The following is a 15760-nucleotide window of genomic DNA, read 5'->3' as shown; positions in this document are numbered from 1 at the left end:
AATTCTATCAAACCTTTGAAGAAGAAACCATACCTATTCCACTAAAGCTGTTCTGAAAGATAAAAAGGGATGGAATACTTCCAAACTCATTCTATGAGGCCAGCATCACCTTAATTCCAAAACCAGACAAAGACCCAGACAAAAGGAGAATTATAGACCAATATCCCTGATGAACACGGATGCAAAAATTCTCATCAGGATACTAGCCAATAGGATCCAGCAGTACATTAAGAAGATTATTCACCATGACAAAGTGGGATTTATCCCTGGGATGCAAGGCTGATTCCACACTCATAAAACAATCAACGTGATAGATCTTATCAACAAGAGAAAAAACAAGAACCATATGATCCTCTCAATAGATGCAGAGAAAGAATTTCACAACATACAGCATCCATTCCTGATCAATACTCTTCAAAGTGTAGGGCTAGAGCGAATATTCCTCAGCATCTTAAAAACCATCTACAAAAAGCCCACAGCAAATATCAGTCTCAATGGGGAAACACTGGGAGCCTTTCTCCTAAGATCAGGAACATGACAGAGATGTCCACTCTCCCCACTGCTATTCAACATGTACTAGAAGTCCTAGCCTCAGCAGTTAGACAACAAAAAGAAATAAAAGGCATTCAAATTGGCAAAGAAGAAGTCAAACTCTCCCTCTTTGCTGATGACAAGGTACTGTACATTGAAAAACCCAAAGATTCCACCCAAAGATTACTAGAACTCATACAGCAATTCAATGTGGGAGGATGCAAAATCAATGCCTAGAAATCAGTGGCATGTCTATACACTAACAATGAAACAAAAGAAAGAGAAATTAAAGAATCAAACCCATTTACAATTGCATCCAAAAGCATAAGATACCTAGGAATAAGCCTAACCAAAGAGGTAAAGGATCTATACCCTAAAAACTACAGAACACTTCTGAAAGAAATTGAGGAAGACACAAAAAGATGGAAAAATATTCCATGCTCATGGATTGGAAGAATTAATATTGTGAAAATGTCAATGCTACCTGGGGCAATTTATACATTTAATGCAATCCCTATCAAAATACCATGGACTTTCTTCAGAGAGTGGGAAGAAATAATCTTAAGATTTGTGTGGAATCAGAAAAGACCCTGAATAGCCAGAGAAATATTGAAAAAGAAAACCAGAGCCGGGGACATCACAATGCCGGATTTCAGGTTGTACTACAAAGCTGTGGTCATCAAGATAGTGTGGTACTGGCACAAAAACAGACACATAGATCAATGGAACAGAATAGAGAATCCAGAAATGGGCCCTCAACTCTATGGTCAACTAATATTCAACAAAGCAGGAAAGACTGTCCACTGGCAAAAGACAGTCTCTTCAATAAATGGTGCTGGAAAAATTGGACATCCACATGCAGAAGAATGAAACTAGACCATTTTTTTACACCATACACAAAGATAAACTCAAAGTGGATGAAAGATCTTAATGTGAGACAAGATTGCATCAAAATCCTAGAGGAGAACACAGGCAACACCATTTTTGTACTTGGCAACAGCAACTTCTTGCAAGATACATCTATGAAGGTAAAGGAAGCAAAAGCAAAAGTGAATTATTGGGACCTCATCAAGATAAAAGCTTCTGCAAAGCAAAAGAAACAGTCACCAAAACTAAAAGACAACCTACAGAATGGGAGAAGATATTTGCAAATGACATATCAGATAAAGGGCTAGTATCCAGGATATATAAAGAACTTCTTAAACTCACCTGCAAAGAAACAAACAATCCAATCATGAAATGGGCAAAAGACATGAACAGAAATCTCACAGAGGAAGACATAGACATGGCCAACAAGCACATGAGAAAATGTTCCGCATCACTTGCCATCAGGGAAATACAAATCAAAACCACAATGAGATACCACCTCACACCAGTGAGAATGGGGAAAATGAACAAGACAGGAAACAACCAATGTTGGAGAGGATGTGGAGAAAGGGGAATCCTCTTTCACAGTTGGTGGGAATGTGAACTGGTACCCTGGAAAATGTGTGGAGGTTCCTCAGAGTTCAAAATAGACCTGCCCTACAACCCTGCAATTGCACTACTGGGTATTTACCCCAAAGATACAGATGCAGTGAAACGGCAGGATACCTGCACCCCGATGTTTATAGCAGCAATGTCCACAATAGCCAAACTGTGGAAGGAGCCTCGAAAGGAGGTGTCCATCGAAAGATGAATGGATAAAGAAAATGTGGTCTATATATACAATGGAATATTACTCAGCCATTAGAAATGACAAATACCCACCATTTTCTTCAATGTGGTTGGAACTGGAGGGTATCATGCTGAGTGAAGTATGTCAACCAGAGAAGGACAAACATTATATGGTCTCATTCATTTGGGGAATATAAAAATAGTGAAAGGGAATAAAGAGCTAGGAGAGAAAATGAGTGAGAAATATCAGTAAAAGTGACAGAAGATGAGAGACTCCTAACTCTGGGAAACGAACAAGGGGTAGTGGAAAGGGAGGTGGGCAGAGGGATGGGGTGACTGGGTGATGGGCACTGAGGAGGGCACTTGACAGGATGAGCACCGTGTGTTATGCTATTTATTTATTGGTAAATCGAACTCCAATAAAAATATATATACAAAAATTAAAAAATATAAAAAATATTAAAATGAGAATAGAGAAAAATAAAATTGCTGTTATCTACATATATAAAGACATGAGAAGTTTTGAAGCCTAAGTTTCAAAACTTTGGAAGATAACTTTTTAAATCAAAAACCAAAGCCATGAATATTTTTTCAGGTAAATTTTAATATTTAAACCTGTAAGTATGGAGTGAACTCATATATATATGATATATATATATCCAGTTTAAATCATAGCATATATATATTGGGGGGCAGAGAGGCAGATCTTCACATTTTATTTCCAAAAATGATCTTGTAAGGGAGGCATTTGTCTTTCAGTTTTTGCTGGCCTTATTCTTTCCATTTGTGGGAGTTTGAGCATATATACTTCATAATATTTCAAATAATGTCAAATGTGTAAAATATTTAAATACCTCATTTCACACCAGATACAAAAGTGTGTGTGTGTGTGTGTGTGTGCGTGTATATATATATACTTTTTAAAAGAAGTTTTAGAAATGCTCTAGTGCTAATGTTTCCTGGAATATATAGTGTTGTATATGTATATAGGAATGGGGCTTTAAATGGGTTATCAGCAATTCTCTTTGATCATGTAAATATACACATTTCATAATACAATATTAAGTGTTTTGGAAATGAATAACTCCCGAATGCAATCATAATAGCTTTTGTAAAATTAATTTTTATTACATACCTTAAAATATTTCATACATTTTCCATATTTCATGGACTTTAAGTTGCAATCTATAAAACAAGCCATTATTTTATGTACCAACAGGAAATAAAAAAATCACATAATTATCAATGAATCATAAACTATAAGATAACTACCATTTTCAGAGATGTTATAATGTAAAAAAACAAACAAACAAAACCTAGATCTTAAATTCGAGACAATAAAAAATTATTTTATCAATTTTCTAGCCATGATCTACTGGCCCAATTTCTCAACACTTGTTTAGCATCTTCATTTTTAAATTTATTTTCCTTCTTTTCTTTGATTTTCTATTTAGCATTACAAATAGTATGTCTTATACTTCAAAACAAGATCTTACATTTTCTTCAGCTCTAACATAATAGTTTCTTTCAATAAGCACTCTTGTTGAGAGAAAGAAAGGGTTTATCTTTTAGCTATAACTATACTTTGACATACCTGATATATTTTACTGAATAGTAAAGTGATAGCATTTCTAATGATATCCATGATATATAAAAACTAAAGTGTGAATGATTTTGAGATAGACAAGATGATTCTCTTTTTCTAGACTATTAGAACTGAAAGATATTCTGTTAAAAATATATTCTATAAAAAGATATTTTGTAAAAGATTTCTGTACTTTTGAGTCAACCTAAAACTGCTCTAAAAATAAAGTGTGTGTGTGTGTGTGTGTGTGTGTAGGTAGGTAGGTAGGTAGGTAGGTGTTCTGAATGGTGGCTTTAAATATGACTGAAACAGCTGGATAAAGATAAGTTAAATTCTGAGAAGTGGATAGACTAGAGCACAGAGAATATATTTGATCTAGTTTGTAAGTTAAGTAATATCCAAAAGTGATTTAACCATTTCACCAGTAGCATAGTGACTGCATTTCTATATGAGCAATTCATACTCAAAAATCAGATAAACAAATATGGAGAATTTCTGAATATCTTGTAGAAAGACACTTAATCAAATATATACTGAGTGTCAGTGACCTATAAAACACTGCATTGGTAAAACTAGGCTTCTCAACATGAGGGAATTTTGTAAAATGGAGATTTTGATAAGATTTTGGGAGAAGGAAATTGAGATTCTCTGGAAAAGAAGATTCATTGCAAAAAAGCAATGTTTTGTCATGTTCTTTTCACTTTACACATCACAGTTCTCATTGAGAAATGTAAACATTCTATTACTGTTATTGTTGTGAAGAACAATTATATCGTTGAATATCGATATATATCTGGATATCTAACTGATATTTCAATAGTCTTCATAATTATAGTATAATTTTAAAGATGCAACTATTATTCAATGATAAACTTATAACAACACAACTTGTGATAAAAAATTAATAGTAAGCATAAGGCAAAATTATGTCTGGTATGGGAGTTAAAATTCTTTGGTACACAAAGTTCAGAAAGCAAGCTCAACACTTATACATTAAACAATCATTAATGGTGAAATGAGATTGAGTAAGTAAAAAGGACTAGCACTTATTAAAAAAAAATGCCTGCTTCAATATTATCTCTACTGTCAAAATGGGATTTATAAAAATTTTCAGTTATGGGTAATTAATTAGAAATTATATCCTCTCAATAAAATAGCAAATTTAATTCTCATGAACAAACCAGCATTAGGAACCAAATCCATTTGCATTATTTTAGTCAGATTTGAGTAGTTTATGCATGGCAGCGAACAATCCGTAGACAGTTATAAATTAAAACAATAAGGATGGGTTTCCTGTTCACATTGTATATTCATGTTGGCTTAGATCATGTTCCATTTTACATTGAACTCACTCATGGATGCAGCCTGAGTCTGTATCATGGATATTGTCTGTTGTCATGGCAGTTGGGGAAAGCAAGAATCATGCACTATTTCCTAAAAACTTTTGTCTGGAAATGACACCTGTCAAGTCCACATATATTTCCTGACTCAAATCAGAGCACGGTCAAAAGCACATTTGGATTTCCTGTCCATTCCCCATTGATAGAAAACTACTTGTACTAATATAGGTCCTAGAGTGCAGATGGCTTTCTCTAGGTTTTATGTACATGGACTAGAGATGGCTAGTGCATATTGGTACTTCTTCACAGCACGCTGGGAAGCCCATCAGCACTAAACTCAAATTCCCGCACATCCAACTACTTTAAATGTATCTCATAGAATTTAAAAAAATCATTTGAGAGTCTGCCTGCTTTTCATACCCTGTGAAACTGAACTTGACACCTGCTAGCCCTAGATTAGATAAATTTGGTAGTTATAAAAGACCTCAAACCACTGTTGGCCTTCAGAGCTTCTGACCCTAGAAACAATTCACTTTTCTGTTGAATCACGTTGTCTAGACAGGTAAGCTTCACCTCAGATTTTCCTTTCCTCAGCGACTTTCTTCCTCACTTCTCCAAGGAGTCAGTGGAAGACTGTATAAAAGAGTTGGAAAGCAGGTACAGAGTTGCCTTGTTTCTAGGGTTCCCAGGGATTTTAAACCTTACTACTTAAAGGATTCTTTAAGAATCCAGCTGTTTTCTTACTTACTTTATTGTGACCATCTGTTCCTTTTATGCTCAGCCAAGATGAAACAATCCATATGACCTATCTCTTCACAGAGAGACATGTCACTCTTTGGGTTTGGTTGATCAAATGGGCTTGCTTTCTCAGTTTTCAGGTGGACATCCCCCTCCCCCAAATATGATTTTATAGATTATGCATTTTGTTCTTGTGGTTAGGGTTGTTAGTGACTTTTTCTTGAGGCTTAATACTTCTAACACAGAATCAGAAAATGATACTCGATTTTGAATTTGATTTTATAATTGAAGTGACATGCTTTCTATTGATTTGATGGGCGTGAATTTGTCATTGTCTGAGGATGACTTTTGAATCAGAAGGCATTCTGTAAATGTCTGATACTCAGATATAACTGATACTACATTTGAAAAAAGAAGATGTGAATGTTTGGATCAGTAAACTATTTAAAGCTAACATCTACTGAGTATTTATTTACCTTATGCTTAGAAATAATCATAAGACCAACCTTACATGGTAGGTACCCAATTTTATGGTTGAAGTAACACAGGCCGAAAGATGTGATATAACTTTCTTCAATGTCAGTATCACTGGTAATTGATGTAAATTTGACTCCAAATTAGGGCTCTCAAATTTCAAAGCCTGGGCTCTTATTGCGTATTATCCTGTCTCAAATCGTGATAAAATTATGAAGGCTATTATAATTTTATAATCATTTGCAATGTAGTAGTTAACTAAAATTCAAAATAAAAATGTAATTACCTTTTAAATTACAAAAACTAGAAAGCCAAGTATTCATTAATGATTGATCATTGTAATTCATGACACATATAGTTCAGTCATGAATATATATCTATATGAACTATATCATTATTATATAGATACTTTTAATTTTAATGTTTTAAAATTATATTTCCACAACTATATAAAACTCCAAATTGAATGCATTTTTTAAAAAAATAATAGCTAAATATGACATTGTATTTACATCAGTGACACAGAAGAATTATATTGAGAGATGTGTTAAACTGTTGTGTTTTCACTAGGTTTCACATGGTAGATTTTCACCATATACTTTCATGGCATTCCTGCTAAAGCAATCTCTAGAATTAGAGGTAGTTTAACGTATCACTAAGAAATAGCAATCTGCCTTAAACTCTGGCAATTATTTCTATTTGTGTGATCTTGGTAGACAAGTCAACATTTCCAATCAGGGTGACTATATAGCCATCCAAATTTTATAGTTTCACTGGGAAAGCAGAAATCATTGAGCTCACAGAAGAGAAACTAATTTTTGTAAGATATGACATTAAACAAGAGGACCCAAATTTATCTTTCAGTCAATCTTATAAGATTATTACTTTTAAACATTTGAACAATTATAGAGTTTTAGAGTTCACATATGGGGATTTTTTTTCGTATCTGAAAACAGATGGTGTCTTGCATCATAGTCCTGTTTCAACATTAGAATTATTAAAATGATGAAATCCAGAAATAAAAATCATTTATAGTAATGATTTTTCCTTCATCTATCTAGTCCTTAATAATTATATATGGCTAAATAAAAGTAAAAACATAGATGGAACAGAATCTATGTAGATATACCATACCTTATTGCCTGTATTTTGTTCTTAAAAATGAAAAGACATTCATATAGAAGTTATATGAAATTCTCAGGTCACAGATGCTTGAAGTATTCTCATTTCTTGATTAGCAACCAGATTCCAAAGTTATGGGTAGTTTTGCTTTTTCAAATTAATATAATTTATTTATTTTTAGATGCTTTTATAAGATTAATTGATTTAAACTTAAGCAAATGGATCAGTACAAATATGTTCACATCTAGCTTTATAGACAGAAACATAGCACATACTTAGATATTTTCTAGCTAGTTATTGCTGGCATATGGGAAATTTCTGACTACATTTTATGTAGCTAAAACTTTAATTGATGTTCTTGAGTTTTCTGGCTGTAATGGGAATAATATTTTTGGTAACTCTCATCGCATCTTTCTCTATTTCTCTCTCTCTCTTTTTTAACAAAGATTTTATTTGTTTATTCGTGAGGGAACAGAGAGGTGGAGACATAGGCAGAGGGATAAGTAGGCTTCCCAGGGGAAGCCCTATGTGGCATACGATCCCAGGACCTTGGGATCATGACCTGAGCCCAAGGTAGATGCTCAACCACTAAGCCACCCAGGCGCCCCTCTTTCTCTATTTCTCAACTTGTTTCTTTGTTTGCTTATCATCTACAATTTGGAAATCTGTGAAAGGATCAGAACAAATTCCATGTGGGCGTTGGGCAGGAGATGTGATATAGGAAAAATCCTATATCCTGCAAGAAGATGAGAGAAGAAGCCTGCTACTCTAAATCTGATGGATATAGAAAATAGATTAGGGATATGGAGGCAAGGAGGACAAATAATTAGATACAGGTGCATGGATCTCCTCTTGAAGTTCGTTTTAATCAATAGGTTGAAGGGAAAACAAAACAAAGCAAAAGAAAAAAAAAAACAAAAACAAAAAACAAAAAACAAAAAAACAAACAAAAAAAACCCCACAAAATATTCTGTCCCAATTCCTTTTTAGAGTTTTAGCGATGTCACCCAGCTGGGGAAATTGAACAGTAGTAGCACAGGGAGATGAGCAACACAGGTTAGACTGAGGTAGAACTTCTGACTTCCTACAGCCTTACTATGCCACATAGAAAATCAAGAAACATCTATATCTCAAGGTAGGGGCAAGAAAGTGCTGAAAGAATACTAGAACCACTAGAGATCTGCAGTAGAACAAAGAGGCTTCTTTCTTGCCATGGCTGGGAACATGTGTAGCAGGAGTGGATGACAACATATTGACCCTAAAAACATATCAGCACTTTTTCACGGCAGTCCCTAGTCCGGTGATCAGGTCAGACTGCAGCAGGAAACAATATGAACACTCTGTAGATCTATATAGCTCCCATTCTCTCTCTGAGTCATGGGACCATTTAAGCTACCTGCCCCTACAAATACAATCAGGTGTTATCTTGAAGAGTAGCAATCAGGTAAGAGTGAGGGATATATTTGAAAGACTGTGTATGTACCTTGTAGAGACTGAGATATCCAGAGGATACTGTTTAAACTAGAAAACACTTCAATTTCTAAAGTACTCAGGTTGAAAACTTTCTCCTCTGTTACCTAGTGTGGTCCATGCTTACTTAGGAGACTTGATTTGTTATAAAATATACAAATATTCATTTGAATAGTAGTCAGTAATATTCTCTCAGGAATAATATATCATTTTTCTATAATGATATATAAAATGTAATATATATCACTTTCTATAATTACCCCGTTTGTTCTGATATGTATATAAGTATTTTGATTTACTGTGTATTTTTACTGCTAAAAATTGCTAAACTGAAATAATAAAAGTAGTGTTAGGTTGGTCGTTGCTTTCAGTTGGAAAATTCCGTAACAGGGTAACAAATATATTTGTCTTCCTTTGTTTCTAAGTAGTGATCTCTCATATCCTTTTAGATATATTTACCTTGTCACTAGCCTGTCAGATGAATTTAGTTCTCTTTGACTATGTCATCATAGGACACTGTACAACACAATATTTAGACATTCTACTATATTATGAATTAGAACTGTTGGCCTGGGCTTTCCATTTGGGCAGTGGCCCTCTGACAGTAAAACTTTGGTTTTCTGTGATCTTTAGCCCACAATTTAATGCTCATTATATGATAGGTATTAAATAAATATTTGTTTGGGATTGAATAAATATAAACTAGAAATACAAAACCAGATACAACTGGATTATATATTTTTTCTTTTTCCAATTTTTTATATAATTTTCAAAGTGTTCCAATGTAGATATCTTATTAAAATCTTTATAACATGCCTCCTACCAATAACAAAATAATTTCATGTTTATTTGCCCAGATATTCTAACTTTAAAATATGAATCCACTTATTCTATGTGCCTAACAAAAGCAACAAATTGATGTTTTGAGGAAATGCATTTGATTCTAAGGTAAAAGTGTTGTCTGAAAATAGACATTATAATTACAGTATCATTATTACATTGTCATTAGAGATTATTTTAAATTATAATTAGCCAGAAAGATGATGCATATAATGCATGAATCATCTTTATATTTGGTGTGTATATAAAAAGGAAATAGAAAGTTAATAAGTACTTTAAGATAATGAGAGTTTTCCTGAATTCCACTGTTTTTTCTCAGATTTAAATTTCAGTTGAATCAGGCATCATATTTTCATTTTGTGGTAATTCTCAGTTTGTGACCTTTCTAAATTAAAAATGAGACAAGAATTTTAGATGATTTAAAGCCATATTTTAAAACATGTTCAATCAATCATCAGTTTCAGTTGCTTAAAAGTAAGAATTGTCACTCTTTTCTGTGGCTTAATATGATGCATAAAACTTATGATACATTAAAGGGATAAGGTTGAATACCCAGAGGTTTTTAAATGAAATAAATCTGTCTTTATTTAAAATTGAAATGTTGAATTGAGTTTAGGAACAAGTGAATAAGTAGTAGAATGTAATTTTGAGAGCACAATGGCAAATTCAAGAATTATCTGAGCTACTATAGACTCTAGAAAAAGTGTTGAGAAGACAGACAATACAGAGCTGAGTGACAGTGTATTTATTCTTTCAGGTTCCTCACCTGTAAAGTAAGTAGAATATAATAATATTATACCTATAAATTTTTCTGCAGTTTTAAACATCTTAATCTATGGACTCCTACAGTGTGCTAAAGCATAGATTTTGAAAAATAAATGATAATGCCCTAAAAACCCACATTTTCTTTTAAGGAAAAACCCTGTCTTGTTTACTTTCCCTTCTGTTAAAGAAAGTTAATTAATTAACGAATTAGCATGCATGATATATGTAGAATAAGCTATTTAGCCATTAATTTAGAGGGAAAGTCCATTAATAACTTAATGGACTTCAAAATTCAAAATTTGAAGGATGACAAATTCTATTTATAATTTATTATTATTATTATTTTAAGGATTTTATTTATTTATTCATAAGAGACACACAGAGAGAGGCAGAGATATAGGCAGAGGGAGGAGCAGGCTCCCTGGGGAGAGTCTGATGCAGGACTCAATCCCAGGACCCCAGGATCACACTCTCAGCTGCAGGCAGATGCTCAACAATCACTGAACCATCCAGGTGTCCTCACTATTTATAATTTTAATGGGAGATAAAAATTATCATAGGAATTCATGTCTTTGAAGAGTCAGTGTTTTCTTGCGTTCCATACCCATAAAGACTTAAAAAATAATTCCCTACTCATTTTTCCCTTAGTATAAAGGCAATGCATATTCCTTATAACTAGTCAAAATATTCATGGTTCATAAAGAAAAAAATTAGATTTTTGGGTAAATAGTGTCATGGAATAAACCCTTAATAGTCTCTCTTCCATTTTCTTCTCTGAAATAATATAATGGTAACAAAGAAGTTTAAACATTATGACTCATGCTTTTCTGAGTACCAATGACAATTGGAGCAGAGAGTTTTCCTGAGGAAACAAAGAAGATAGCTGATCTGGTCTAATATCTTTGTAAAGAGTATGGTAAGTGATCCTGGTAAATAGACTATATCTATGATATTTGGTAGGAGTGTCCTCATTTATGCAATGCTTTGATTGGGATGTCCTTAGTTTAGGATTGCTTATGGTATCTGAACACAAGTTCTATGGATTAAGGGGGGACATGATTTCCTGACCAATGTCACATAAGCTGGTTGAACATCTAAATATAAAATAGGCACTTTTTGTATCCTAAATGCTCTCCATTTGTGAGATTACTTGCAAAGTTCATTTAAGATATCATCTACAACTCTAAGCCATAGAATGTGATGAGGAAAAGGAGGATTTGTGAAGCCACATGAGTTGTCTTAGACCTCTATTTCATCTGTGCCTCTTGATTTCTTATATTCCTGAACTTATTATAAAGCTTGATACTGTATAAATGTGATCTAATGTTTATGTCACTCACATAAACTAAAGCAAGTTGAGATAAAGTATGTGACTGAGATATCATTCTATGTATATCTCTATGAGGATGGAGATCTAGAGAAGATGAATAGGACTTTGTTTTCTCTGTACCTATTAGGCCAGTGGAAAAGGAAAGAATGTTTTTCTTTATGTCTGGGATGAAGACATGTAATTTCCTGACTATCTGAAAGAGGTTGACATTTGGAAACCTACGGATGCTTTTCAGAGATGGAATACTGCTATTTGTGGTTTTGATTATTGGATGAGTGGCATAATCATGCTAATATTGATGGAACTGGAAGAGTGTATAATGAGCTACAGCTACCAATATATATGATGCATTGCTTCCAATATTTTTGCTTCAGAAAAAGGATCATTTGAAATTCCAACCCTAGACCTGGGTAAAAAGGGTCCTTTAACTAGGCTACATACCTCAGATAGCCTTACTACAGACTTTGGTTAACTGAAGCACATTTCAAGGTGAGGATTCTATAGAACCAAAGGGATTATCTATAGGAATTCATACTGCTGCTTCTACCCTGCAAATCAATATTTTTTGCCCAAATGGTCTTCAACCTATTTCAGAAACTGATGGGGGCTGATTCCTGAGTCTGTCTCCCCAAATATGGAATACATAGCTGGTATACAAACCTTGGGCTCAAGAGTTCATGGTACTGGGTATAAGCAATGGACATGCAGTATAAGCTGGGACTCAGCAAATGTAAATCTTCTTAAAATTCACAATGGAACTAGATACAAGACTAAAAAGAGAAGGAGTCAGGTCAGGACCAGGCACTGGTGGTAGAACTATGAGTTACAAAACTCTAAATTTAATATTCCAGCCTATCTATCTTCATTAAAATTAAGAGAATAGAACTATTCCCTCCTTTTTGTTGAAGGTACAGAGATTTCCCATAAACCCTCTGCCCCACACATGCATAGCTTACCAACATCCCCCACCAGAGTGGTACGTTTGTAACAACTGATGAACTGTAAGTGACACATCATTATCACTCTTGGTTCACTCTTGGTGTTGTACATGGTACCTATGGTAATTTTCATTCTACTTTTAGGTTTGTGCATCCAGAAAAAGCAATTGCTTCTTTTTGTTATTGTTGTTCAGTAATACATCACATACTTTTTTTTTCTTTTTGCCTTTTGTCCTCTTTCACCAGTTTCTCCCATACCCTAGCCCCTACTTTGGGCAACTACCAGTCTGTTCTCTGTATCTATAAGCTTTTTTCTTTTTTTTTTTTTCTTTTTTGGTTCCTTACATAAGTATAAGTGAGATCATATAGCATTTGTCTATCTCTGTCTGACTAATTTCACTTAGCATAATGCCCTTGACATCCATCCATGTTGTTGCAGATGGCAGGATTTCATTCTTTTTTATGGCTAAATAAAATTCCATTGTATATTTACCACAATTTATCCATTCATTCCTAGTGGACACTTAGATTGTTTCCATATCTTCCCTATTGTAAATAATGCTGAAATGAACATCAGGGTATATATTTCTTTTCTAATTGGTGTTTTTTTTTTTTTAATTTCTGCAGATAAATACTCAGAAGTGGATTTGCAGGATCATACGGTAGTTGTTTGCTGTTTTTTTTTTTTTTTTTTTTAAGAAACTTCCATACCATTTTCCATAGTAGCTCCACTGATTTACATTCCCACCAACAGTATACAAACAAGAATTAAGAGTTCCCTCTTCTCTGAATTCTTACTAACACTTGTTATTTCTTATCTTTTTAATACTAGCCATTCTAACAGGTGTGAGGTGTTATTTAATTGTGGTGTAGATTTGCATTTTCCTGATGATTAGTGATGTTGAGCAATTTTGCATTTGCCTGTTGGCCATCCATATGTCTTCTTTGGGAAAAATGTCTATCTAGATCTTCTGTCCATTTTTTTGATAGCATCATTGGCTTTTATACTATTGAATTGTGTGAGTTCTTTATTTTTTTATACTTTGGGTAGTAATCTTTTATCAGATATTTGATTTGCAAATATTTTCTCCTGTTCAGTAGGCTGTCTTTTAATTTTGTTGATGGTTTTCTTTGCTCTTTAGTATGATATAGTAGCATTTACTTGTTTTTGCTTTTGTTGCTTTTGCTTTTAGTGTCAAGAAAATTATCACTAAGATGTATGGCAAGGAACTTATTATTTAAGTTTTCTTCTAGGAGTTTTATGGTTGCAGATATTATTTTCAAGTGTTTAATTCATTTTGATCTTCTTTTATGTATGATTTAAGATAATGGTCCAGTTTCATTCTTTTGCATGTGATTGTCCAGTTTCCCAACATCATTTATTGAAGATACGATCCTTTCCCCATTGTATGTTGTTGGCCCTCTTTTTTTTTTTTTTTTCTTTTGAGAAAAACAATGCATTTATTATACCTTGGATAACATGTCGGACCAGTGCCCCTCTCAGAGCAGCTGCAGAGTATGGCAGCATGGCTGGAAGTTCAGGCATTTTTTGACTTCCCTCCTGATAGAGGTTTGGGTTGTCTCCTGTTTGGCACCATTATAGGTGATGCTACAGTGACACTCTGTTCTTTACCTTTGGGTATTTTCACAGGAAATTCAGTATCAAATACTTTTTTTTTTAATAAATTTATTTTTTATTGGTGTTCAATTTACCAACATACAAAATAACACCCAGTGCTCATCCCGTCAAGTGCCCCACCCAGTGCCCATCACCCATTCACCCCCACCCCCCGCCCTCCTCCCCTTCCACCACCCCTAGTTCGTTTCCCAGAGTTAGGAGTCTTTATGTTCTGTCTCCCTTTCTGATATTTTCCACACATTTCTTCTCCCTTCCCTTACATTCCCTTTCACTATTATTTATATTCCCCAAATGAATGAGAACATATAATATTTGTCCTTCTCCGATTGACTTATTTCATTCAGCATAATACCCTCCAGTTCCATCCACGTTGAAGCAAATGGTGGGTATTTGTCGTTTCTAATGGCTGAGGAATATTCCATTGTATACATAGACCACAGCTTCTTTATCCATTCATCTTTCGATGGACACCAAGGCTCCTTCCACAGTTTGGCTATTGTGGACATTGCTGCTATAAACATCGGGGTGCAGGTGTCCCGGCGTTTCATTGCATCTGTATCTTTGGGGTAAATCCCCAACAGTGCAATTGCTGGGTCGTAGGGCAGGTCTATTTTTAACTCTTTGAGGAACCTCCACACAGTTTTCCAGAGTGGCTGCACCAGTTCACATTCCCACCAACAGTGTAAGAGGGTTCCCTTTTCTCCGCATCCTCTCCAACATTTGTGGTTTCCTGCCTTGTTAATTTTCCCCATTCTCAATGGTGTGAGGTGGTATCTCATTGTGGTTTTGATTTGTATTTCCCTGATGGCAAGTGATGCAGAGCATTTTCTCATGTGCATGTTGGCCATGTCTATGTCTTCCTCTGTGAGATTTCTCTTCATGTCTTTTGCCCATTTCATGATTGGATTGTTTGTTTCTTTGCTGTTGAGTTTAAGAAGTTATTTATAGATCTTGGAAACTAGCCCTTTATCTGATATGTCATTTGCAAATACCTTCTCCCATTCTGTAGGTTGTCTTTTAGTTTTGTTGACTGTATCCTTTGCTGTGCAAAAGCTTCTTATCTTGATGAAGTCCCAATAGTTCATTTTTGCTTTTGTTTCTTTTGCCTTCATGGAGGTATCTTGCAAGAAGTTACTGTGGCTGAGTTCAAAAAGGGTGTTGCCTGTGTTCTCCTCTAGGATTTTGTTGGAATCTTGTCTCACATTTAGATCTTTCATCCATTTTGAGTTTATCTTTGCGTATGGTGCAAGAGAGTGGTCTAGTTTCATTCTTCTGCATGTGGCTGTCCAATTTTCCCAGCACCATTTATTGAAGAGACTGTCTTTCTTCCAA

General features: G+C 34.4%; 1 long non-coding RNA gene across 1 annotated transcript in view; it reads left to right on the top strand.

Moving 5' to 3' along the window:
• The window catches only part of LOC144320069 (uncharacterized), a 139830-nt gene that overhangs the window by 104821 nt on the left and 19249 nt on the right, over positions 1 to 15760 (top strand). The gene's annotated exons all lie outside the window — the stretch shown is intronic.

This window comes from Canis aureus, chromosome 9 (assembly GCF_053574225.1).
Source record: "Canis aureus isolate CA01 chromosome 9, VMU_Caureus_v.1.0, whole genome shotgun sequence".
NCBI lineage: Eukaryota > Metazoa > Chordata > Mammalia > Carnivora > Canidae > Canis > Canis aureus.
Note: the sequence above shows the minus strand (reverse complement) of the source record. Positions and strands in the feature narration are given on the sequence as shown.